At 52.9% G+C, this 25,980-nt stretch overlaps 1 long non-coding RNA gene across 3 annotated transcripts; it reads right to left on the minus strand.

Moving 5' to 3' along the window:
- Window positions 1–1,068: 1,068 nt before the first annotated feature.
- Window positions 1,069–25,980, minus strand: LOC128854306 (uncharacterized). 3 transcript variants are annotated; one of them, XR_008453334.1, is made up of 5 exons: window positions 25,909–25,980; window positions 12,401–12,517; window positions 8,490–9,555; window positions 6,868–7,013; window positions 1,069–4,565 (listed from the first exon to the last, which is right to left on the minus strand). It is a non-coding gene; the product is annotated as an uncharacterized LOC128854306 (long non-coding RNA). The 3 variants fall into 3 exon arrangements; XR_008453332.1 differs by having other exon boundaries at window positions 1,069–7,013; XR_008453333.1 differs by lacking the exon at window positions 8,490–9,555 and having other exon boundaries at window positions 1,069–7,013.

A 25,980-nucleotide genomic window follows, 5' to 3' on the forward strand; every position in this document is an offset into this window, starting at 1 on the left:
TTGCTCACGCCCTAAGGAAAAGTATTACATTAAAACTAATCCATCGCCTCCCCCTTAGTTCGCTTGCGCCGCTCCCGGGGACTCTGGGCAGCAAATGTCTGAACCGAACTCTGAAAAGGGCCCAGACTTGGCTCAAAGCAAGAGATTTCTCATCATTGTGTCTTAAAATGTCAGCACTTTAATTAGCTGCCCTCTGAAGCTGGAGTAGGTCTGCCTGGGAAACAGCTAACAAACTGGTTTGCCCCTTTCTGTTTTCAGTTCAGGTTGAGAAATTTGTTCAAGCTGACCTTTTCCCTCCCAGACCCAAAAAAAGAGTTCCCAATCCACACTGGCATTTCCTAAAAATGGGATGAAACAGCCCCAAAATACCAACCAGCTGTAGCGATGATGTGCTCAGCTAAACCGCATCACCCCAACGCAGGGAAGAGCCTCCCATTCTTCAGCGCTGAGATTCCGGCCCTGGGAAAGACGAGGTGATGCTCCTGGGCTCCTGGCATCGTCACGTGTGCCGGCACATCCTCCTCATTTCTCTCCAGGGCTCCCACCATGTCTCGTCACCTCTTCATTAACCCGGAGGGCTCGATGACATTCATTAAGTGCTGGTCTGCGATGCACAGCAAACACAACAGGACACAACGAGCTGGAGAGTGGGTCACTCCATCAGCCTCCGAATGGGCTGCCGGTGCCTGGACGAGCGGACATTGCTCAACTGTGGTCCTCACCACTGTCCCCAGAGGGGCAGGGACAGGCTGGCACGGCAAACCAAGCAAGTAGGATGAGGTCTGGAGGAGGCAGGGAGCTTTTGAGGGGAAGATGGTCCCTGCCATCACCCACTAGACCTGTCCTCAGGCTCTCCTGGCACCTCTCTAAGCCAGACCTGGGTGCAGGGATAACACGGAGGTGATCAGAACCATTTCGCAGCCCCACAGCAGTCCCCAGCTTGCTGCCAAAGGGGATGGAGCCGCAGGGCATTGCACTCTGCAAGCAACTTCCCAAGGAACGAAAACTTCCCCCATTCTCCTACCTCCAACCCCGTTTGCTGTTACCACCAGCGTCAGGGCTTTCCCTTTCCTCTCCTGACACTGCCACCAGGTGCCCTTCATTTAAAGTGAAAACCTCAGCTAAAGTTACCTCAGATCAAGGTGCCACCTGCTCTAAGTTTCCCAGTGCATCATTTAAATCTCCTGTCTCACTCACTCTTTTAATTTTATTTTTTTGTACCTGAAAGGCTGCCAGAGCCATAATTTATACTCCCGGATAATTTCTTGCTCTAAAGGATACAGTGAATTTCTTCACAATTTGCTGACCAGCCGAGAACGCTTCTCCAGGTGGGTTACGCTGGGTGATTATTGGATTTCAGCTGTTGGAGATGGAGGTTCGAACCCATTTATGTTCTCTGTGCGTGTGGTAAATTAATGGAATCAAACCCAGAGGAAGCACCTGAAAAAACACAGGGAAGTGGGAGGTCACAATGTCCCACCACAGCTGCTAGGTTTGGAAAACTGGGTGCTGAGGTGGCTCAACACCTCCAAGGGCTCTGGAGCCCCAGACAAGGCTGTCTCCAGTAGGACATCTAAGAGCAGAAGCCACCAAAAGGCAGGGACTGCTGCCAGGAAACCATGCTAGCATCCATCATCTCAATGACTGGGCACTGTGGAGGGCCCGGGGACGTTGGCTTGGGTCTGATCTTGGCCCAGAGCCCAGCGAGCATCTTCCATGAGAGTGGTTTGCATCTCTCAGAGCGGCAGAGCAGTGCTTGGTCCCCTTTACCGAGAAAGGGGAAGCTCCAGCCAGACAAATACCTTCTTCAGAGCCTAATCATTCTTCAGAACGTCAGAGGAAGAAGAGAGGGATCAAAAGCATCCTCCCTGCCTCCCCGCTCATTGATGGAGAGCCTGGAGTCCTGGCCTCGCGGTGCTCCGGCTTTGGTGGAGTGCGACACTCATCTGCGGCATGGCATGCAATTACGGCTCGGAGAAAAGAAGGGGCAGATCGCCCTGGGCGTGGGAAGAATGAGAGCCAGCCGCCTTTCATCCGCACCCCACCATCTGCCGCCTGCCGCTCACTATTCTTATCCCTCCTGATCAAGGCGAAGCGTTTCCTCCTCCTGCCATTGAAGTCCGGAGCCCCGGCATCGCGCGGGCGGCACGGAGAACCAGCTGGTTGCGCCGAGCGAAGGATGGAGCCACTCCTGGTCCCATGCTGCGGGGCACGACCCCACGAATGCAGCTTTCAAGCTCCGAGACTGCCTCACAGAGGCAGAGATTTATGTATATATCCAAGTACAGCTTCTCGCACGCGGAGGAAGGTCAGCCTTGGTTCACGCTTGATGTGGGAAACGCCGTAGCTCAGATGATGGCGGGCAGGGGAGGGACCATTCACGCACCTGCATTGGTGCCAAACAGAGGTGGTGCCCTAAGGAAGAGGAGAAAATGGGTTCTGGGAGCAAACTTTGGCCATTGGGATTTAAAAGTCCCCTCATATTCTCATGGGAGAGACTATGACTCTTGTTCTCTGCTTGGGCAACTTTGCCGCAGACTCTAGTCCTCATAAGAAAAACAAGATCCCATGAGTTATGATGGCAAGTGACAACTCGGGGCTGCTGGGAGGCTGCCAGCTTCTGCCCCGCTGCCCTGGGAGAAGATGGAACTTGCTACTAGCACATCTTTGAGGAGAAAGCAGAGCTGCCTTGGTGGCAAGGGGAAAAAGAGTCCCCAAGGATCTGGGTCCATTCAGCCCCCACTGCAAAAGCTGATGGCCAGGGCAGACAATGTAATGCAAGTTCAGCAAGTGCTTGAAGAAAGCAACCGTGTCCATCTGTGCTGACGTGAAGCCAAGCAGAGCTACCCCAGAGACCAAGAACACGGGAGGAGCAACCAAGGAGATGTCAAACTCGCCTTATGATGCTCACAGGTTCCACCTGCTACCAGAGGACTTTCCTCGTGCCGCTGATGCTTCCAGACTGCCATTTAACTCTAACTTGGCTGTCTCCAGGTCTTAGAAATCAATCCAGGAATTAACTAAACCCAAGGTTTCTGGAGATGCTGGAAGGATGCAACAGGGAACACTGGGCAGTTCCCTGAGGAAGTTCCAAGAGGAGGGTCTAAACACACCCAGCTGCCCACGGCCCTCCGGAGCACAGCCAAGCCAGGACTGCGGCCCCAAACAGATCCCGGGCTGAAGCCAACCTGTCCACCACCACACCAGGCCCTCACCTCTCCCCGTGCCTGGCTGGCTGCGGTGCTCCGGGCAGCCCTCCCTCCCCCTGAACTCCTGTTACAAAGCTCTCATGACTGGAACCACCAGTGCTGGCGAGAAGGACAACCCGCCCGCTCCCCGCCAACCTCCCATCGCTTCAGGTGGAGCACAATCCCACTTCTGGTCTGCACCGCAGGCGGCCCAGCCCTCTGTCGCTGGGCATGTGCTATCAGTTGGCTGAGAAGGGCACGTCATTCCCAGGTTCCTCCCTAGCACGTTCTTTGTGCTGGTTCAATACAGCTGCAGGAAATCAGCTTTGTTATCCTGGAGGATCCAGGAGTCCTTCCTAGCGGTCAAATGCAGAAGCACCCCTCAGGGCTCCCTCTTTACTCCCAGAGAACTTCTCCACTTGGACGCTGAGCTTGCCAGCGATTCACACGCTGATGGATGAAAACCTTTGGTTTCAGGAGCCAGGGCTGCTCCGGGGATCACACGTGCTCAGCTCACCCCTCGCAGCTCTGGATTTATGGTGTGTTGCACCAGGGCTGCCTCCGTGTCCTGGGGAGATGCTGAAGCCCCGTGGAGAGGAGAGCCACTGGCTCCCGGGGCTGCACAGAGGGCTCCTTGCTGCAGGTTCATGCCTGACTGCAATCAATATAACCTTTTAAAATTAATCTCTCTTTTGCACACAAATACAGTTGCTGCAATTTTGCCATTTCCATGACATTTGGGGAAAAAATTCTACTTCTTTGCATTGTAGGTTTTATTACTTTAGGGCGAAATTAAAATAAAGGCTATTTCTTTTTTTTTCTATGACACTGGGAAATAAAGGTTCTTTCTCGCCCGTACTCACTGCACTGCTGCATGTGCGAGCAACTGCCAAGCAGAAAGAGCAGAGCCGTCAGGACAGCCAGGGGCTGCTCCCAATCATCCTGCTTTGAAACAGGGGGAAAAGCACTGCCAGGAGTTGATGGTGGGAGAGCTGCATCCCAGGGTGGTTATTGCAGAGCTGAGGCAGCTTCTGGTTTCTAAATCTCTGAGTCAAATCGGCAGCGACGCTGTCGGGCTCTCCATCACCTGCAGCCTGGACCAGGGAGCGCTGCTGAACCCGAGCCGGTGAATTGGTAAGGAAAGGACGACAGGGCCAATTTACACGTCACTCTACTTTTTCACTTCAAATTTTAGAAGGAGGGTTTCTTCCTGCTTTCCCAGGCCCTTCTCGTCTCCTCCTGCTCGGGGCTGTGCCCTGGGGACAGGGGCTGCAGGGTGGAAGGAAGGTGATGGGGGGAAAGTGCAGAGCCGCTGCTGCGCCCCGAGTGTCTCAGGGGATGCAAAGGGACTCAACAAGCCTCTTCCCACGTGTGCATCTGTAAAATAAATAATCGAGTCAAGCAAGGGAGAAGGGTCATCACCCACACTGGCCTGGAGGGAGATGCCTCCTCTACAAGTGAGCGTGCAGAGATAAAAATGAACCCCGGGATATGGACCTGTTGTGCTTCAGAACAGCAGCCAGACCTGCAGCAGCCTCAGAGAGAGAAGGAAAAGGGTTTAAACAGCTAATTCAGGCTTTGCATTTGCCTCAGGCCCTCTGCGTGTGGATGAGGTACCGACGCTGCTCCCTCTCTGCCCAAAACATCTCACAACCCCATCGTGCTCTGCATCCCTGCCCTCAACAACCCGCTTCTGCCCGACGTACCAGGCACGCTGTGACCTCAGGCAATGTGTTTCTGTGCACTGGCACCTCATTTCTGTGCATCTAACGATGCAGAAGACACAGGCAGTGGCAGCAGCACCCCCATGGACCACGCGCCCCGCCGGGGAGGCCAGTGGGAGAGCTGGAAAGCGCAGGGCAGGAGAACGATGCTCGCCCAGGCACGGTGAGGGGTCCCCGCTGTCCCCCAGCCTCCCGGTCCCCAGCACGCATGGGACGGTGCCACTGCCTACGCGGTTGTCTGACTGCCCCATCCCCGCTGGCAGAGATGCGGCTGGATTGCCTGGAACAAACCCAGCAGCCCGGTCCTCGTCTTTCCCAGGCTATTTTTATCCTCCTCCCAATGACAGATTGAGGGCTTCAAAAACAGCCCCGTGAACTCTCTCCTGCTTCCCACCATGGAAATTACTGCACAGCGGTTCAAAATGGGAGAGCAATTTGCAAAACAAATAAGACTCCGATTAGCTTACAAGCGGCAGGCTGACCTTACGGGGACCCTTTCATTAGGAGACACTTATTTCCTGATACTTCTCTATAGAGCACCAATTAACGGCATTGGGATGGAGGGAGCTACTTCATACTGTTTTAATGAATTAAATATATGCTCCTATTTGGCTCTTAATGTTAAAAAAAATATTAAGTGCAGTAATTGTCACATTCCCAAAGCCAGTCATCTCTCTACCTAGCAGTTCATCTCCACTCTCCCCTTCCCATCACAAAGTTTAATCTGTTAATGTGCTTCTCATGTCATGTATTTTCCTCCATTGACTCCAGCCCATCAAAGCATCCCGTGCCATCCGGCTGTGAAGGAGAAGAATAAATGATCACCAATTGTACAAGGAGCTCTGGAGCATTCTCCTCTACGTCTCCTCCTCCAGGCCCTGCCCCATTCGCTTGTGCCAGGGCTTTATGTCTCTCTCCCCTGTTTCTCCTTTTCCTTCTTTCAGCATCATCGAACACCGAAGCAGGAGAGGTGTCTCCACCACCCGGGCTAAGCCAGCCCATGCTCCTGCCCGCGGTGATGCTGTCAGAGCAACGCGGTTCCCGAGGGACGCAGGGGACGGGTTAGAGGAGCTCCAGAAATACCACAGAATCATTAAAGTTGGAAAAGCCCTCTAAGCTCATCAAGTCCAACTGCCAGCCCAACCCCCCCTGCCTGCCCAACCACGTCCCCAGGCACCACACTTACATGTTTTTTGAACCCCTCCAGGGACAGACACACCACCCCCGCCCTGGGCAGCCTCTGCCAGGGCTTCATCACTCTTTCGGTAAAGCAATTTTTCCTGGTGTCTAACCTGAACCTCCCCTGGCACAGCTTGAGGCCATTTCCTCTCGTCCTATAATTTGTTACTCGGGAGAAGAAAGAACACTAGTTCTGTTTCTCTCCTGGGGATGTTCCTCAGTCTGCTCTGCTGAGGTGATACCCATCTTGGACTTTCTAGAAGCTTATCGCCTCCCTGGGTATCAGAGGTGTTGGAAAAAAAAAGAGAAGGGGAAAAAATAAGCACAAGGAAACAGCAGAAGCCCCAGGAAGCCGACGACTGAACCCTGGCCACGGCTCCGGCTGTCCTGCAGCTCTGCTCCGCTGCCCACGGGGCTGCGCATCTCACCCGTTATGTTGATGTGCCTCTGAGTGGCACGTAATTTAATTACCACGTGCTTAAAAGATTAAATATACGATTAAAAGAATTTATATGGATTAGCACGGGATGGTTTTAAATCACTGCCAGTGCTCGGCAAAGCAAACCAGCAACCTGCGGCACACGGCAGGAGCACCGCTGAAGGACGGGGCTGGGTGGCAGCCCCATCCCCGCTCCGTGTGCCGGCCAGACCCGCTGCGCCTTGGGGAGGGGAAAGTCGAGCACGGGGAAATGCCGAGAGCCGTGAGTGCCATCCCAGCACCACCGGCTCGTGCCAGTGCAGCACAGGCACTGCTGCAGAGACGGGACTGGTTTTACCTCCCCAGCACGCTTCTCTCCTGGTCCATCACCGCATCACACACTTTGCTGCTTGAGAGCATTCCTCTCTGAGTCTCCAGTCAGGAATTTCAGGCCGTTGTTACACCCATAAGTTATTTTTCTTCAGTCACTTATTAGGTGTCTCTCTGTGGGGGAAAGAAAGAAGCTGGATGGGAGGAACAATAAAAGCAAACTGGGAAGATCTGCAGAATAAACTGGATAGGTAAAATGATAAAGGAGAGTTTGTGTCAAACACAGCCCTGGGAGTCCCGCTTGGCTGCAGCTCCGTGCCGCGTGGGGTGTGTTTATCCGGCATGATGCAATCCAGCATCAAACCAGCTGCTCGGGGTCCTGCACTGCTGTGGGTTGAGATCGGTGTGAGGTGATGGAATCTGGGGCTGCACAGCCCTGGGTTCACCCCTCGGCATTGCTGGGGGCTGTGCAGCCCCCCGAGCTCACCCAGGTGGGCAAAGAGGCCAATGGCATCTCGGCTCGGGTCAGACACGGCGTGGCCAGCAGGGCCAGGGAGGGGATTCTGCCCCTGGACTCGGCGCTGGGGAGAGCACACCTCGAATCCTGAGTTCAGTTCTGGGCCCTTCGCTCCAAGAAGGATGTTGAGGCTCTGGAGCATCCAGAGGAGAGCAATGAAGCTGGTGAGGGGCTGGAGAACAAGGGTTATGAGGAGCGGCTGAGGGACCTGGGGTTGTTCAGCCTGGAGAAGAGGCGGCTGAGGGGAGACCTTATTGCTCTCTACAACTGCCTGAAAGGAGGGTGTGGAGAGGAGGGAGCTGGGCTCTTCTCCCAGTGACAGAGGACAGGACACGGGGGAATGGCCTCAAGCTGCGCCAGAGGAGGCTCAGACTGGATATCAGGAAGAAATGTTTCCCAGCAAGGGTGATGGGGCCCTGACAGAAGCTGCCCAGGGAGGGGGTGGAGTCCCCATCCCTGGAGGGGTTAAAAGACGGGCAGACGAGGTGCTCAGGGACATGGTTTAGTGGTGATAGGAACGGTTGGACTCAATGATCCAAGAGGTCTTCTCCAAGCCAGTGATTCTATGACACTCATCCAACCACCTGCCAATAGCACAGACATGCGAGGATGCCGAGAGCATCTTCCCGACCCGCAGCCCTCCATATCGCCGCTGCAGTGGGACACGGGCAGGATTTTGGTCCGCAGGATTGCGGTGCGATACCAGGCCCTGTGCAATCTGTTTGATTTGAAATATTAGTGAAGAGATTAAAAACAGTGCTCATGATTTTGTGATGCATATGGTAATTAAAGTGTTACATTGCAATTATGATGTAATTAAACTGTGGGATGCTCTTCAAGATGCAATTGCCACTCATTTGCATAACTGACGGATTTGCTTATTATCACCCTTTTAATATATGTATTAAAAAAAGCATCAAGAGCGTCGGCTCTGGAGCCTTGCAGCAGCTCTACCCAGCGCTCAGCCTTCCTCCAGCAAACGGCAGGGCCTGGGCTGCTGCGCCCCAACCCCCCAGACTTGATTTCCCTCCCCGGACCGAGGCTGCCCCTGCCAGGACTCAGAGAGGCTCTGATGACCAACAGTCCCACGAAAGCCCAGCCCTCGGGAAGCATCTCGGTTAGAGTACACCCACCCTTGGGCTGTTGATGGGCGCTTGGTGCAGCATCTTGTTTGGTCCCCCTGGGCAGATGCTCAGCAGCCTTGGAGTCATCTCCCTCTCCACAAAACACTGCCAAATGCTCCCCGGCTCCTTAAGCACCAGCCTCTTATTGGAGAGAAATTGCTTTTCCCCATCCTCCCTAAGCCAGTTCTTGGTTATCCACACTTTCAAGGATGCCGTTTGGGGGTCTTGGTCTGGAAAGCTCCAAGAACTCATCAAACCTGACCTCATCGAGCAGCACCTCCTGTGTGCACAACAGCCGTTCTCAGTCATGCAAAGACCTTTCAGGATTTCTATATGTATTGATAAAAAAAAAAAAGCACTTCATAAAACAACGCTGATTTTCTCTTCTTTAAATTCATCAGAACTTCCTCAGAGGAGCTAAAATAATACCCTCAGAACTGGGCTGTCTGTAGCCTTGTCCGGATCAGACGGCTGTGTGGGCGTAAGATGCGGCAGGGATGCTGGACATGCTGGGGCAGCCTGGGAGGAATGGCTCAGGAAAAGAGATCTTCACCAAAGGCCAAATCCTGTCTCTGGACTTTGCTTTAATCCAGCGATGGCCGTGCCTTAAAGCATCCCTGACAGGCGGTAATACCTCAATCTGACTCACTCAAGAGAAACAAGAAAAGGAGAAAGGGCTTTTCACACGGTTCCTTTTATCTGCTGTTTTAGCCTGTGCTGAGATTCCTGAAAAAACACCATGTCTGATATTCTCAGAAATAGATCTATTGGGAAAATAACGGTGCTGCTTTGAGAGGACAACGGCTGGGCTCCGCGAGGTGTGGTTACATCCCGTGCTCAGCGAGACTCCGGAGAACACGGACAGGTCTAAAGTGGGGCGCTGGGCAGGGCGCTTTGGTGGCAGGACACGGAGTAACTGCCATCATCCAACCCCGGAGAGACACGTGGCTGCAAACCACGGATCCGCCAGGCTGCTGCTCAAACCCTTCTGCGTTCCCTTAAAAATACATTTGTCTTTGCATAATTGCCTTCCCAAATGATATTTTTCCTTTCATTACAGATTCCGTTAGCCTGCCTAGAAAAGAAAAAAAAAGAATATTGATTTAGGCAAATTAAACAGAGATGTTTTGACTCGGAACACATCCACACGGCCCAGGATGGGGCTCCTGGCTGCACCAGGACCAGGTGCTGCTCGGCACGGAGCCACCAGGGCTCTCCTGCTGCCGCGGGGAGGCCATCGGCTTCTCCTCACCTGAAAACGCTCTTTGGGAAAAACAGAAAGCATCTCGCAACAGGCAGTGGTGAAATTCCAGCTGTGCTGCCCGGGGACATTTCAGCAGCCAGCAAGTGTTACACAACAGGTACAAACCGAGCGCGGCCGTGCCGGTTTGGAGGTGTTTTTTGGGAATTGGGCTGTAGAGGGAATTTCAGCTTAGCTTTTTGCTGCCTTCTCAGCAGAGCTGACCTGAAAAATTGCAGTTGGACTTCATGCCCTGACTCGTTGTGAAACCAGTGCTGGGGGGGTCTGCTGGGGGTCTGGGATGCTCGCGCTTCGGGTGCACGTTGGGCTCTCCTTCGCCTCCAAGGGAATACGAACACTGCAGGCTTAACTTGCGGAAGATTTAATGCATCTGGAGCTTAATTTCAGTTATATAAGGACTTGTCAAAGTTAGGAATATAAGTCATCAGTGAAAAGATTTAGATGTATGGCTTTGTGCTTCTCTTTTTCAGTCTTTTCTCCGTCTTCCTTAAAAAGCCACTGTCACCGAGCAGCAGCACTGCCCGCGGGGCACTGGTTGGGCTGCGGGGCCGGAGTCGGGGCAGGATTTCTCCAGCTGGCAGTGGGTTCCCAGCCCTGACCCTGTGAGCTGTGATTCTGTGATGGTGCTGCCAGGATGTGCGATGGGTGGTTGGTACCCAGGGGTGTCCTGTGTGGCATCCAGAGGAGCCTACAAAGATGATCCAAGGGCTGGAGCACCTTCCATAGGAAGACAGGCTGAGAGAGTTGGGGTTGTTCAGCCTGGAGAAGAGAAGGCTCTGAGGAGATCTTATAGTGACCTTCCAGTACCTGAAGGGGCTACAGGAAAGCTGGAGAGGGGCTGTTCACAAAGGCTTGTGGGGATAGGACGAGGGGGAACGGGGATAAACTGGAGAGGGGCAGATTTAGACTGGATATAAAGAGGAATTTCTTCACCATGAGGTAGGGGAGGCCCTGGCCCAGGTTGCCCAGGGAGGTTGTGGCTGCCCCATCCCTGGAGGTGTTCCAGGCCAGGTTGGATGGCCCTTGGGCAGCCTGAGCCAGTGGGAGGTGTCCCTGCCCATGGCAGGGGTTGGAACTGGATGATCTTTAAGGTCCCTTCCAACCCTAACTATTTTACGATTCCATGATTCTATCCAGGGGTGGGTTTTGGGCTCTGCCAATGGCCACAACCACAGCGAGGGAGAAGGCTGCTGCTCCCCCTCCAAACTGTGCCGTGTGGTGCAGGGGGCTCCATCAATCAGGTCAAGCACCGGCTCATCAGTTGCCAAGCCCCCCGTGAATCATGATCTCCGACAAAGAAACATTTATAGTCATTTAGGGGCAGGTAGAAGATAAGCTTTTTCCCCTCCCTCTAAGCTACAACGGATCTATGATAGGGCTTTTCAAACTTCAGCAACCCTACGGCAGCTAGGCCTGGAGGTGTCAATAAAGTGACTCCTGACCAGACTAAAAGACAGATGTGGCAGCCAAGAAGTGCTGTAGCTGGGCCACACCCGAGGCAACGCTGAGCTCAAGCTGGGCTGTGGACTGCTGGTGCCTCAGAACCACCCAGGACCGCAAGCCCCGGCGAAGGACCAGGATGCCGAGCTCCCAGAACAAGCCCCGAGCAACCTGCGGTGGTGCCTCCGCCCTGGCAGCACCCTCCCTTTCCTCGTTTATTATGGTTTAGTTGGGAAACCGTAGAAACTTGCTAATTAAAATTGATGTTGTGCTCACCAGAGTCCGATTCCGCGCTGAACTCCTGTTGCTTCCTTCTGCACGAGAGCAGGGCTCCCATAGTTAGCCAAGTTTGAAACTCATTAGCAAAAGCAGATGCTTAGATCTGCAGTCCCTGATGACTGTAAATGAGAGTATTAGTTTATTGATTGATGGCCTAATTGTTGCCACTGTGACCACAAGCGATAGCTTTAAGCCCAAGTGCTCCGTGCTGAAGGATACCCAGGCTGCCGAGGGAGAGGAAGAATGGGAAAACGCTGCGGTGGCTGCCTTTTCCAAATTATTCCAGCATGCGAACAATTAAACAAATGTTAATTAAATCACACTTGACCCAACAGAGGTCAAAGCCTTTGAGGGTGTGTTGATGTGTAACCTTTGCAGGGCGCAATGACCTGCCCGTGCCCTTTGCACGGTAACGAAGAGCCTGTTGGGGCCACTGACAGCAGCCTGTTCTGTCCTTCCTTCCCTCCCGGCTTTGGTGGGTTGTGAAAATGTCAATAAAGAGGAGGAGGGGAAGGTCAGAGCTTGGTCCCTGTGCAGCTCTGTGATGGCTGGGAGCCGTGTGGGGGTGACCTTCAGCCCCACTCCTGTGCCAGCCCTGTGCCAGCAGGTCCACAGAGAGCTCATCGGCATGATTAGCTGTGACTCTGCTTTAATTAAAGCATCTACACCCTGGCCTTGACCTGGAGAAGCACAAACTCTCTGAAATCAAGAGGTCCTGAACGTGTGCCCTAACGGCTCGTGGGGCAGGGACAGACCACAGCCAAGGGAGGACGTCACTGCCTTTGGGAGACGGTGCCTTGCCAAGAGGAGCTGACTTTGGGCAGCATCTCCTCTAAAACAAGACCAAGAGCTGCTGCCCAGAGCCACAGACACCGTGTGAGGGGCCGGTGTCCTGCCAGGTCAGGCAGGCAGCAGCTGCGGGAGCTGCCGCATCACATACCTGAAGGCCTGCAACGCTAAGGTGGCATCGCATCTACCCAGAAGACTTTGGGGAAGAGAAATAGCCACGAAGGAGGCAGGCTCTGCCTTAAGACCTCGGCTGATGTTTCTCCAACACCTAAAAAACAACAGAAAAAAACAGATTTGCAAGAGGATTTGAGAAGCATCAAGTTGCCTGGATACCAGATCCTGTAAGTACCCAAAAAGTAATTATAAAGTAAGAAATCTGTCTCGGCTAAGCAGGTGGATGGGAAATTGGAAATCCATTTGTGAGAGACTTTCTGCTTTCTAACAAGACAGGTCACAGCTCTCCCCGGTTCACAGCAGCCACAAGCTCTCGCTCCCAACCCTCCGTGCCTGCACGTGAGGAGAACGATGCAGTGTTGCCCCGGTGGTCCCAGCCCTGTATTTCCACAGCTCTCCTGTGGATCATAGAATCACCAGCTTGGAAAAGACCTCTTGGATCACAGTCCAACCATTCCTATCTGCCACTAAACCATGTCCCTGAGCACCTCGTCCACTCGCCTTTGAAATACCTCCGGGGATGGTGACTCCACGCCCTCCCTGGGCAGCCTCTGCCAGAGCCCCATGATCCTTCTGTGAAACGTTTCTTCCCGATGTCCAGTGTGACCCTCCCCTGGTGGCACAGGACAGAGCCTCTGCGCCGGCTGCAGTTCCCCAGCTCGGAATCACGGTCCTCAGTGCAGTGGTTGATGTTATTCCAAGCAGTGCGATAGCTATTACTATGCAAAATATTGCTTTAGGAGACACACAGAGCACGATTCCATGCTTCCCACGGCTCTGTGCGCCCATGGAGCACACGCTGGGTGGCCCACCTGGACCCATGAAGTGGCTGCAGCCGCTCCTCCGGGCTGAGCCTCCGCAGGGATTTCTAACCACCACCCAAACCCATCCGCCTTCCCGAGCGCAGCCTGACAGTGCACTGCGAGGAACTATAATTATGACTATAGAAGCGTTTTGCTGCTGTAATTGTTTCTGTGTGGCCTGGAAGGAGATGGGTTGTGCTGGAAGCAAGAGATATTTTGCTGAAGCATGAAAAGAGAAGCCATTTAGTGTAGGTAGCAGCTCTGGAGCTTTAGGGGTCAACAAACTGAGAAGGCAGGAAAATGCCTTTCAGGGCAGGATGGTCTGAGAGGAAAAAGAAATGGAGACAATGCATTTATTAAACGGCCAATGTACCTCCTCCTGGTTTATGCTCCTTTTCAGCAACAAAATATGAGCCATGGAGAGGAATTAGCAGTGGCATCGACAATGCACAGGGGTATTGTAGGGAGAGGAAAAGTGAAACCAGGAGAATGCAACAGCAGCAGGGAGTTTGAACTGCAAGAAGGGGCAAAAAGAAGGGTTGAGAGCAGAAATTGGATGGAAAAATCTTGGTGGCAGTGAGTTCCTGGCTTGGGAGCCCTGCTCTGCTCCAAGCCCCACACGGACACACAGGCTCCTTCTCCATGTCATTCACTCAGGAAACTTTGATTTGGGGATTCCTTCTTTTCATGCAATATGTCTTTCTACAACGTCTCATAATTCTGCATTTCTGAAGTCAGTATTTTTTTTGACAAGATAAAGGGCAGGCTGGGGACGCTCCCTGTGTAAATCAGCTCATTAATGCCGTGATACGAGGGGCTCCGCTGCCTTCCTCCAGCCGGGAAACTGCAGACAAACGTATGTGAAATATCTGTCACAGCGGAATTAAAGGCAGCGTCGGAATTAAAGGCAGCATTGTCCCGTGCAATGGGGGCTGGCTGACATCCCACGGAGGAGGTCAGCGATGCGGTAGCAGTAACCCTACAGCAAGAGGTGACCTTGACCCAGACGATTTCTTCTTCTTTGTTTTTCCTTTTTCTGTTTCTCAAAGGCAAATTCCAGCTCCAAAGAAAGGAAGCACTAAACATTTCTAGCACTGCTTGCCTGGAGGTATGTAAAATACAAGAGGAAACCTCTTCCCCTCGCCTCCCACTGCACCCTACCCCGAACGCAAGAGGAAAAGTCATTTGAGTGATCTTAACAGAATCAGAACAAGCATTTAGTGGTCTTTAAGGACCCATAAAACACTTCAGTAGTTTGCTGTTTTATATCTGACTATCTCCTACATTAGCCATTAAAATTAAAACATTTATAATTAATTGAACAAATCATTTCCTCTCACCCCCTTTGGGGACTGCGGCGCTTACGTCTTCAGTAAATTTTAGTCTCTTAAGCTACGGGGGGATCCATTTCTTTTATGGGGCTTATTTTCCTGCAGGGTGGGAATCAAGGGCAGGCAGAGAGCAGTTTTAACTGGAAAATCAATTGATAGGAAAGACAAATCAAGGCGTATTTTTTCAAAAGGGGAAATGAAAGGGAGAGCTGGGCACTCGGAGCCTGCCCTCCCTGCTGCCCGCGGGAGACGGCTGCGTTGGTTTTGGCAGCACCGCCGCGTGCAGGAACCTCTACTGTGTGTGCAGGAACCACCACTCTGCCGCTCAGGAAAATTGTCCCTGAATTTTTGGAGCGCCACAGCGGTGGGAAGGCCAGGTGGGACTAGGGTGGTGAGAGCTGGAGAGGGTCTTGGCTTCCTGCTGCGACGCTGGAGCATTCCTGCTGATGCCCTGGAGCATTCCTGCTGATGCCCTGGAGCAGCGATGGGGAAGAGGGAGAGGAAGGGCTGTGGGTGAGGGCTTTCCAGGAGAAAGGCACGAAGAACACGCGTTGATGTGCAAGGTTATCCCAGCTGGGAACTCTGCCTGCAGTGCCCGGGAGAGGCAGTGAGGGGGCTAATTCTGCTGGTGGTTTCCAAAGAGACACTTGCAGATAAGAAGCTTAAACGGCAGGATTATCTGGGCAGCACGATCCTCCCCATCCTAGAACTGCCAAAGACAACATCAAAATCCAGCAGTGCTGGGACCTGGAGCATTCCCTGGACAAGAGATGGTCCAGACAACCCTACTGGAGATGGCCCAGCAAGGGGGGGCTCCGTGACAGAGCAGGAGACAGGCTGGGACCACCACTGCAGCACGATGCCTCCAGACAGAGCAGGACCCAGGGCAGAGGCGAGCCCGCTAAAAGAGCATGGTCAGAGCCAGCGAGGGGAATCGGAGGAACACAGCAGCATGAAAAAGCAAAACAAAACCAGACCAAGGCTCAGGAATCCCGTGAAGAAGAGGACCAGGAGCAGATGGGCTCTGACAAGGCAGCTCCATCTCCTTCTTACGTTGAGGATTCCAGAACTGGACACAGGATTCCAATAAGGTCCCAAAAGAGAGGAATAGAGGGGCAGAATCACCTCCCTTGACCTGATAAATCCCAATCAGACCCAGAAGTCAGGTCTGGGTCTCCCGGGACGGCTGGTCTGGCTGCAGAGGTGAAGGAGCCTTGGTCTTTGCAGAAAATAAGGTTTATTTTGATGCCCTGGAAATGCCTTTGTCAGCAGATCCATTCTTTCGTTGTGAAAAAGCCTATTAGCTTCTGCTTTCTATTTCTATTGGAATTTATTCCTCCATCAGATCTTCAATATAAAAGCGCTTCCTTACGGAGATTGATACCGCGTATATGAAAAGCTCCGTGTGCCTCTGAGCGAGGCAGCCCCTTCCCTCAGGAAGGATGAAGGATGGCTTTGAGTGCAAAGCACTGAACAGCTCAAGAAGATGAAATCTCAATTCCAAGTCTGCTGTGACATCCCTGCGACCTTGGGCGGCCCCCGGGGTTTCCGTGAAGTGCAGGATGTGCTGAGCTTTCAGCAGGAGAGCGGTCCCATGGCATTGCTGAAACCTCCCTGCAGGGGAACAGACCCTGGCAAGGCTTTAGGACCCCATCTCTGCGGAGCAACGACAAACCTGGGGGTGATGTGCTCAGCTACGTGATGTCCACCACTGCCCCGCGGAGCATTGGAGCACAACCTGATGAGCTGCTCTGCACAGAGGTGACACGATGATCTTTAAATGCAGTTCAAGCCAAGCAAAATGCAAGTCCCTTCTCTCTGTTCCCCTGTGAATGAGGAGGTCCTTCTCCCAAGTAACAAGAGACAGAAAGAGACAAAACAGCCTCAAGTTGTGCCAGGGGAGGTTTAGATTGGATATTAAGAAAAATTTCTCCACCAAAAGGGTTACTGGATGCTGGCAGAGGCTGCCCAGGTTGGTGCAGAGTCCCTGTCCCTGGAGGGATTTAAAATCCAAGCAGACGAGGTGCTCAGGGATCTGGTTCAGTATTGTTCAGGTATGGTTGGACTCGATGAACTCTAAGATCCTATAATGCCATTCATGGCATTCAGCACCGATTTGTCCCTTTGCTTGCAACACGAACAGCACCGATGCGTACAACGTCTCTTAAGCATCCCAAGCTCCTCTGCCTGCACCTCTGGACACACCGGGCTGCCCACGGCTGTGCCGGGATCAGCAAATGAATCAGAGAATCAGAGAATCAGAGAATAGTTTGGGTTGGAAGGGACCTCAAAGATCATCCAGTTCCAACCCCCCCTGCCATGGGCAGGGACACCTCCCACTGGATCAGGCTGCCCAAGGCCCATCCAACCTGGCCTGGAACCCCTCCAGGGATGGGGCAGCCACAACTTCCCTGGGCAACCTGGGCCAGGGTCTCACCACTCTCATGGTGAAGAAATTCCTCCTTATGTCCAGCCTAAATCTGTCCCTCTCCAGTTTATCCCCATTCCCCCTCATCCTATCCCCACAAGCCTTTGTAAACAGCCCCTCTCCAGCTTTCCTGGAGCTCCTTCAGGTACTGGAAGGTCACTATAAGCTCTCCTCAGAGCCTTCTCTTCTCCAGGCTGAACAACCCCAACTCTCTCAGCCTGTCCTCATAGGGAAGGTGCTCCAGCCCTCAGATCATCTTTGTAGCTTCCTCTGGACCCATTCCAGCAGCTCCTTCTTATGTTGAGGATTCCAGAACTGGTCACAATCCTCCAGATGAGGTCTCACAAGAGAGGAACAGAGGGACAACGAACAACAACAGGAGAAGTGTGTATGATGAGCTGTGAACATCTCATGAGCTGACAGAGCGAGCAGCAGCCACACTCGTGTCATGCACAGAGACAAATGACTTCAACAATCCAGATGGAGGGAGTTGCACCTGCCTTCAAACGGCCCTGGCATCCCCCGTGGGGCGAGCGTCCTCTCTGCTGTGGTAGAACATCCCAAGGACAGGCTGGTCCCATCCTGCCTTCTGCCACCACTGGTCCTCACTGACCAGAAGACATCAATCCCCACCTGCCCTGCCCAAAGGCAGCTCTGCTCCTCCTGCTCCCAGATCCCCACCTCTCTGCCCATCTCCACCCGGCGCCCACGGGCAGCTCCCACGCTCCGAGGGAGCAGCGGCACCGCAGCAGGGACCAGGGCGAGATTAAAATAATAAATAACAATAATCGCCTGCTCGGGCCGTTACGGAACCGCGTTGCCACGGCAACCGCTTGCCGGCACTGAAGTTACCTTCTGATGGGAAGTGTTTTCTTGGGACAGCTGCGAATCCCTCCAACGTGATGCCGGCGCAGCATGACACTGCTCGGGGAAAAGGCCAGCACAGGGGGGCAGGGGACGAGGAGAGGTGGTGGCAGGGACAGGAGAGAGCCCTGACTGCCCACGCAGGTGTCCTGCAGAGCGGGGGATCACAACCAGCCACGCCAGAGCTCTGGCGAGCACAGCCGCGACACCACCGTGTGACCCAGCCTGGCAAGGAGGGTTCTGTGAGGCCAAGAGGGAGCATAAAGCCCCACCACCAAAGAGCCATCACGTTGCTTTTAATTATCAGGAAAGGTCCTGAAGCATCACAGCCTGTTTAACTTGGGCTGATGGAAACAGATTTGTCACAGCTCCATTATTTTTTTTTCCTGCTGTTTGTTTTTGCTTAGAAGGAGCCAGCTGGAGAGAGGAACCCACACGGGACCGAGGGGAAGAGGACAGGATACGCTAATCCTGGACAAATAACCTGTAGGCAGGCTGCACCTCTGCCCATCGTGTCCCACTGCCGAGCCGGGACTCAGGCAGGCTCTGTGCTGGGGAACGTGACAAAATTACGGCCTCAGGTTGTGCCAGAAGAGGTTCAGGAAAAATTTCTTCACTGAAAGGGTTCTCAGTCACCGGAACGGCTGCCCAGGGAGGCGGTGGAGTCCCCATCCCTGAAGGAATTTAAAAGCCAGGCAGACAAGGTGCTCAGGGATGGTTTAGTAGTGGGCAGGTATGGTTGACCTCAATGATCTCAAAGGTCTTTTCCACCCAAGTGATTCTATGATTCGGTGATTTAAAAACATGAAGTGGGAACCTCTCCTGGCTCTGCCTGGAGAAACACAGGATTCATATTAAAAAAAAAGAATTATTGAAACTCAAAGATGCCTGAGCTGAGTGCTCCTCTGCAACGTGGTGCCCTGGAGAGGAGGGTCACATCACTGCCACCTCCCTTTCATTCCGCCCAGAGCCAACTTTAACACTCTACAGCTTCATACCAGGCACTCTCAATTTAATCATCAAAATACCTTCCAGGGGATTAACTGCCAGTTTCCTCTCTTAATCACTATTGATATAATGAGATGACAGCCAGCTTCGCGAGGGGGACACACACATATTTGTCAAGAGGGCTTTGGCCACTGCTGTAGGAGCTCATCTGAGACGGAGGAGATTCAGACACGGAGGGGATGGGAGCAGGTTTGCAGGGGCACGTTTCCAACTGTCCTCTTGCTCACAGCTGTCCTGTGAACACCCGAGCCCACAGACATCACCCCAAATCGCAGTCCCGGGATGGCTTTTGCCCCACCCAGGGAGCCAGAAAAGGCTGTAAACTCTGGTCAACACCTACCCCCTTCCCGCTGGCAGAGCCGGGTGGCTGACACCGAGATGATAACCCTGCCTATAAATCATATTTTGCCCAGTTTAGAGGAGAAAGGAGCTATTATGAGAAATAGATCAGAAGTGACACAGCTCATTATTATGAGGTGAGTCCGAGATGCAGACAAGGGCAAAGTTAATAAAAAACATATCCAATCCACAATGGTAACTTTAATTGTTACCACTAATGAAGCCTATTTAGGATGGATTATGTATCTGGCACTTCAGATGCAGCTCTCAATTCATCTTCTGTGTCAGGTGTCTCATCACATCAGATCCAGAGGCAGAGGGAGGGCCTTTCCCCTTCTGCTCAACAACTGGGGTTGAAAATATGTTCCATCAACTGAGAGGACCAGCCCAGGGCAGGGACTTTGTGGAGATGCTCACAGGGGAAACTCACCCTCCCACCATGGCCAGCAAATGCCGAAGCACCAGCAACTGCTGAAGGACCACCAACTGCTGAAGGACCAGGAACTGCCGAAGGACCACCAACTGCTGAAGGACCAGAACTGCTGAATGACCAGGAACTGCTGAAGGACCAGGAACTGCCGAAGGACCAGGAACTGCTGAAGGACCAGGAACTGCTGAAGGACCACCAACTGCTGAAGGACCAGGAACTGCTGAAGGACCAGGAACTGCTGAAGGACCAGGAACTGCCGAAGGACCAGGAACTGCTGAAGGACCAGGAACTGCTGAAGGACCACCAACTGCTGAAGGACCAGGAACTGCTGAAGGACCAGCAACTGCCGAAGGAGCAGCAACTGCTGAAGGACCAGCAACTGCTGAAGGACCAGGAACTGCTGAAGGACCAGCAACTGCTGAAGGACCAGGAACTGCTGAAGGACCAGCAACTGCCGAAGGACCAGCAACTGCCGAAGGAGCAGCAACTGCTGAAGGAGCAGCAACTGCTGAAGGACCAGCAACTGCCAAAGGACCAGAACTGCTGAACGACCAGAACTGCTGAAGGACCAGCAACTGCCAAAGGACCAGCAACTGCTGAAGGACCAGCAACTGCTGAAAGACCAGCGCCCGCAGCAGCAGCACTGCAGACCCTGCTCGAGGGCAGCCACCTCCCTACTTTCTGTCACCCTCCCTACAGGATTTGCAGCTACAACAGCCACCAAAGCGGCTGCTCAGGGCCCTGAGAGGTGGCAGAGCTACACCCTGCCCAGCACCAGCCCCCTCCTCCCCAGCCTCCTCCCAGCCGGTTTTCTAGCCACACTCCTGGAATTAAGGACAAATTGTAATTACTTTCCTTGGTAACAAAACCTTTGGAGGAAAGAGCTGGTGATAGATTTCAGGTTTTATCGGAGCTGACAAGGAGCATTACTCGTGCAGCACGAGAACTGGCACATCGTCAGACACAGAGGTCCGTGGTGACCATCCTCAGGGGCACCAGCAGACACCGGGATGTTTTTTTCTTAATATGGGAATTAAACACGTTGTCTGGTTCAGTTCTCTTGGCTCTGCTGAGCAGCGAGCCTGGCCCTGGCACACTGTCCCCTGCTCAGACTGTGTGGCACAAGGGGCCACCTCCTCCTGCTCGGGAGCAGGAGCTGCGCAGCAGGAAAACACCCAGCCCCGCTCCAGAAGGAGACACAAGTGACCTTCATAAAGAGCAGATGAGCTTTTCTAACACAGAGTAACCCCCCACACCTGACTACGGCGCCCAGGTTGGGGGCAGCGCCTGCCACGGCAGCCTGACCACACTTTGGGGCCAATGCAATGAACTTCAGGATCCCGTCTCCCGCTGTTGTCCCCGGCCACATCAACAAGGCTCCCTCGCAAAGCAGCTGAGGCTGCATCCATCTCCCCAACCAGCGATGCCCATCCCTACGTATGAGCTGAGCAGGAGGGATGCGGTGCTCCTGCTGCATCGCCTGTCTGGACACAGCGGGTTCTGCACATCCTGCACCCTCTGCCCAGCTGCCACCACCCTGCTGCCTTCCGAGCGGAGCCGTGCAGCTCTTGTTGATTAAGGTTATAGTCAATTAATAAACTAATTGAGCTTGTCCAGTTTGATCTCTTAAGCCCAGCTTTAAAGACCATCGCTTCCCGTGAGCCACCCGCACACATCAACTTCTGCTTTCCCTGTGCAGCCAATGTTTGCCGTCCATCTGCTTCCCCCCATTTAGCGGTTACTCGAAGCCATCTACTAAAACCATTGATTGCTTACAAGGGGGGGGCGGTCTCGGGTGCATTTCAGCCCTGTGCAGTGACAGGCCCTCCAAACTATGGCTTGAAAGGTCACTGCAACCCAGATGTCAGAGAGGAAGAACTGCAGAGCGAGGAGAAGAGGAACCCAGGGCTTTAGTGTGAAACTCCCCATGGAAACGCCCAAGCCAAAGCCAACCGAAGGAGCTGCCGTCTCCCCAGGTGAGCGTTTCCTTCCCCCGTACGAGGCCAGGCTGAGAGACTCGGGGTTGTTCAGCCTGGAGAAGAGAAGGCTGCTGGGAGCAGCTTCCAGTACTGCAAGGAGGTCCAGGAAAGCTGGGGAAGGGCTCCTGTTCAGGGGAGACTGGGATAGGACAAGGGGAATGGTTTTCAGGTGGAAGAGGAGAGATTGAGATGAGATCTTAGGGGGAAATGTTTTGCTGTGCAGGTGGGAAGGCCCTGGAACAGGTTTTCCAGAGCAGTGGTGGCTGCCCCATCCCTGGAGGGGTTCCAGGCCAGGTTGGATGGGGCTTGGAGCCCCTGATCCAGTGGGAGGTGTCCCTGGCACAGGGTGGAACTGGATGGGCTTTGAGGTCCCTTCATCACAAACCATTCTGTGATTCTACAACTGGCATATCCTGGTCACTACCTGGGAATCAGCAGCAAGATACTCCGAGATGTGGACAACGTCACCATAACCTGCTCTGAAAGGCAAGAGCAGCGCTCCCGGCACCGAGCTCCTGCTTAGTCCTGGGTTTGCATTAGGCTGTGCCTCAAGCATCAGTAATTCAGTCCTATTTAGTCTCGATTTAGCTGGATGTACTCATTCATTACCATGACTTCCTCATGAGTTATAATGACTGCCGCAGCCTCCCCCGGAGCCGGGAGCCGTTACTCACCCAGTCTCAAATGGGATCATTCTCCCTTTTGTCCCCATTTTCCCTTCTTGGCAGTGCTGTGCAAATAGCAAACACCTCTTCAGTTCACTTGGGGTCTTCTGCAAGAAATCAGGGCAGAGGAATTAATTGTAAGGATGATTACTTAGCATTCGGGTGGGTGCCACAACCGTGCCCTGAGGAGTTATTCCATTGCCCTTTAGCAGGACACAACCACGCTGGCAGGGAAAGGGGATCTGGTGGCCCCAGGGACCTCCACAACACCCCCCTTTCCCAGCACAAGCAGGAGGAAGGGGTGTTGAACCTCCCATGCCCTGTAGGAATCTGAGCATCCTGACGTCCTCCTGCTTTGCTCATCCTGAAAATGGGAGGTTGAAATCAAGTGAGTAATGGGAGTCATTGTCAGTCTGAGATGGATGGACCCATCTCATCTTCCATCCCTTGTATCCATCATACCATTGTATTTTATCTCTGCATTCTTTTAAATGATGCTGCTTGCTTTCCACTCGTGAGGGAGAAGAAGGAAGAAAAAATCGATTAAAAAGAAAAGGAGGTGAGGGGGGAAGAGGATAATTATGTTCCACAAAAATTAAGGAAAAGAAAAATGATGTAAAGAAATGATTTCTCATATAAAAGGGTATTCTATAATGGACCCTTAAAGCATTCCATCAAGTAAAACCAACACATTTATTTGAAGCGTTAAAGAGGAACCTTCAATCAATCAAAAGAACTTCATTTTTACACTGTAATGACTTCAGTTGACCTCTGTTGCAAAGACTCTCTGGTGGAGGCAAAGGGGGAGTCTGCTCTGAGACGCGTTTTATCCCTGTGGGTGCTGCAGTCCCCCTCGGGCAGCGGGGCCGGACAGACGAGATGCTCCTTGCAACCACGGGAGCTGCAGCCCTACTGTGGATTTAAGGAGTCTTTAAGGAGACTTCAGATGTAGCACTTGAGGCAGGGGCCGGCCACCACGCACATCACTGGGATCGCACTCGGAGAGGGATGCTTCTGCGTGAAATCCCGACATTAAACCTCTGCTCTCAAAGCAATTATTACCAGCTAATGTGAGCTGGGAAATCGCCTCTCCCTTCCCACTGATTGAAATCCCACTTTGTTCCCCTATGTTGCAAAATGGAAGGGCATCCATTAGTAACCCAGGAAAATCAGAGATTAGGTCTCGAGTCTCCCCATCACTGAGCACTTTGGATGCATCATAAGACCACACAAAAGTGGAACCAGAGGGACTTTGGTCGTTGTATCACTTGAGGATCGAAGGACCTCAGATCTGCAACCTGAGAACTTCATTTTGTGCTTTTGGGGAGCACAGGTCCATCTCTCCTGCACCAACAGAGCAGAGTGCCGGCACAAGAACCGGCTGCTCCAGCCCTGGGTGAGGTGCCCTGGTTTCCATGCCCTGTCCTCAAATCACCCAGTGACACTCAACTGTCCCATCCCACCACCAGCTGCTGCCCGGGCTGGTCCCAGTTTCGGGGTGGCCCTTTTTGGGGGTGCAGCTGCCCTGGCACCAGCCGGGCACCTTCCCCAGAGCCCCCGCGCCTCTGCGGCTGATGGAGGGCAAACTGCAGCCCCCTCGAGCCGCCTCTCCCAAGTCATCTCCTGGAGAAAGAGCGGAGCAAGCACTGATAGAAATGGTTGCTAAAAATACAGAAAAGGCATTTATTATTGAGGGAAGAATCCCTTAAATTGCACCCGAGCTAATTAACATTTATACAAAGTGCACTCATCACAAACATACATTAACCTTTGAAGCATATATAAGAGCAATCGGGAAATATATAATGAGAGCCAAGAGACACCAGAGCACTACAGTTCCCTGCTGAAAATGCCACCTTTGCCTCCTCTTGGGAGAATTTTGAAGCATTTTTCCCACCATTACCAGATTTCCAGGGCAGATCAGATCCTTGATACCCTCTGTTGGGAGCCGGGAGGGAATCACCCTCCCTGCTCGGAGGCCGGGGCTGTGCCCAGATGCTGCCCGCGGCTCCTCATCCCTCTACATCCCTAAATCCCAGCAATCCTCCTCGCGGCCAGCCACGATGGAGAGCTGGGAAGAGAAATGAAGGATGTGGTCCAAGATTTAAATTAAAAGAGCAATCAATATCGCTCCTGAAAGCGGAAAGAAGAGCAGCCACGAGGCTGAGATGCCCTTAATGATTCCAGTCAGCAGTCATTAACAAAGTTAGTTCCCTGGCTTTTTTGTTTTAATTGGGAATGGTGCAAGAGATCCAGAATCCTCAGGGAAAGGGAGGAACGTAAAAGACAGCTGGCAAGATCAGATACGGGGTCAATCTCTGCATGCCAGCTGGGCTGGGAGAGGGAAAGGGAGAACAAGGAAACCTCAGAAAGAAAAATTCACTATTTCTTTGCTCCGCTTACCCATGCGGTAAGGAAATGGCTGTGGTCAATACCGCACCTCATTTAACAAGAAACTAATAGTGATCAATACCCGCTCCTTGGCCTCCCTCACCCTCAGTTCGTTACTGGAATTGGCACCATCCCACGGCCGCTCGGCGACACGGCGCGGCAAGGCCAGCCGGAGCGACGGCCACTTGTGCTCGAACGTGCAAATTCAGACTGCAGAAATAATGCTCTCCCGTGGGGCAGGGCATAAAACCTGCTCCTCTAAACAGCCTGGACTCTTACATTTTTATATATAGTATTTTATTTTTATATTTACTATAGTAAATAGATATATTTATATACACATATATATATGGCCTCAAGTTGTGCCAGGAGAGGTTTAGATTGGATACTAGAAAAAATTTCTAACAGAGTGGTGAAGCCCTGGCAGAGGCTGCCCAGGGCAGTGGTGGAGTCTCCACCCCTGGAGGGGTTAAAAAACTGTGTAGACGTGGCACTTTGGGACATGGTTTCGCAGGTACAGTGGAGCCGCCTCTCCCAAGTCATCTCCTGGAGTTGGGCTGATGATTGGACTGGATGAGCTTAGAGGTCTTTTCCAACCTTAGCGATTCTATGATTCTATATTTATGGCCTTGGGGAGGCTCCAGGCTCCATGTGAGAGGACACTGCTCCACCACGGGCTGCACTCAGGTCTCCACCGCACACCCCAACCAGCTCGACCCGCTGCCGAATCCCGCCAGGGGTCAGGGGAGGAGGAGAGAACGAAGGCTTCATTTCAAGAGCCATCACCGAAACCAGGGCTTTTGTTTGCTCAGCAATCAAGAAGCACTTCTGATTTCAGTTGTGCGCAACTCCTCATAAATCCTCCCAGAGTCAACAAAAGCCAAAGTCATTTAACTCCTCGCTAATATAAAAGCGAGCAGGAAGGAGCTCGCGCATGGCAGCGAGCACAAGACTTTCCAGAGGAACAATGAGGAGCAATTATGCTTATCGGGAGCCGGGGTGGGATCCGGCACGTCTGCAGGCTGGTGCTAGTAATCACAGTTCATTTTACAAAGTCTGCGTGACATATAGGGAAGATTTAGATGTTCTAATTACTCCGCTGAATACCAGGGGTGCTGCTGATGAGGGAGGCAGGCACATGCACATCCACACATCCGCACTTGAAGCCAATTAAGAAAGAAAAACAGCAACAAGGAGCCTGCAGGCTCGCAAGCTCTTGGCAAAAAGAAAGGTCTGAGCTGACCTACCCCTTGGTGTAAAACACGGCACGGGGCTGCAGCTTCACCGCCGGCACCGGCTCCTTGGTGCAACCAGCTCCT

The sequence above is a fragment of the Cuculus canorus genome, chromosome 22, assembly GCF_017976375.1.
Source record: "Cuculus canorus isolate bCucCan1 chromosome 22, bCucCan1.pri, whole genome shotgun sequence".
Taxonomy (NCBI): Eukaryota; Metazoa; Chordata; class Aves; order Cuculiformes; family Cuculidae; genus Cuculus; species Cuculus canorus.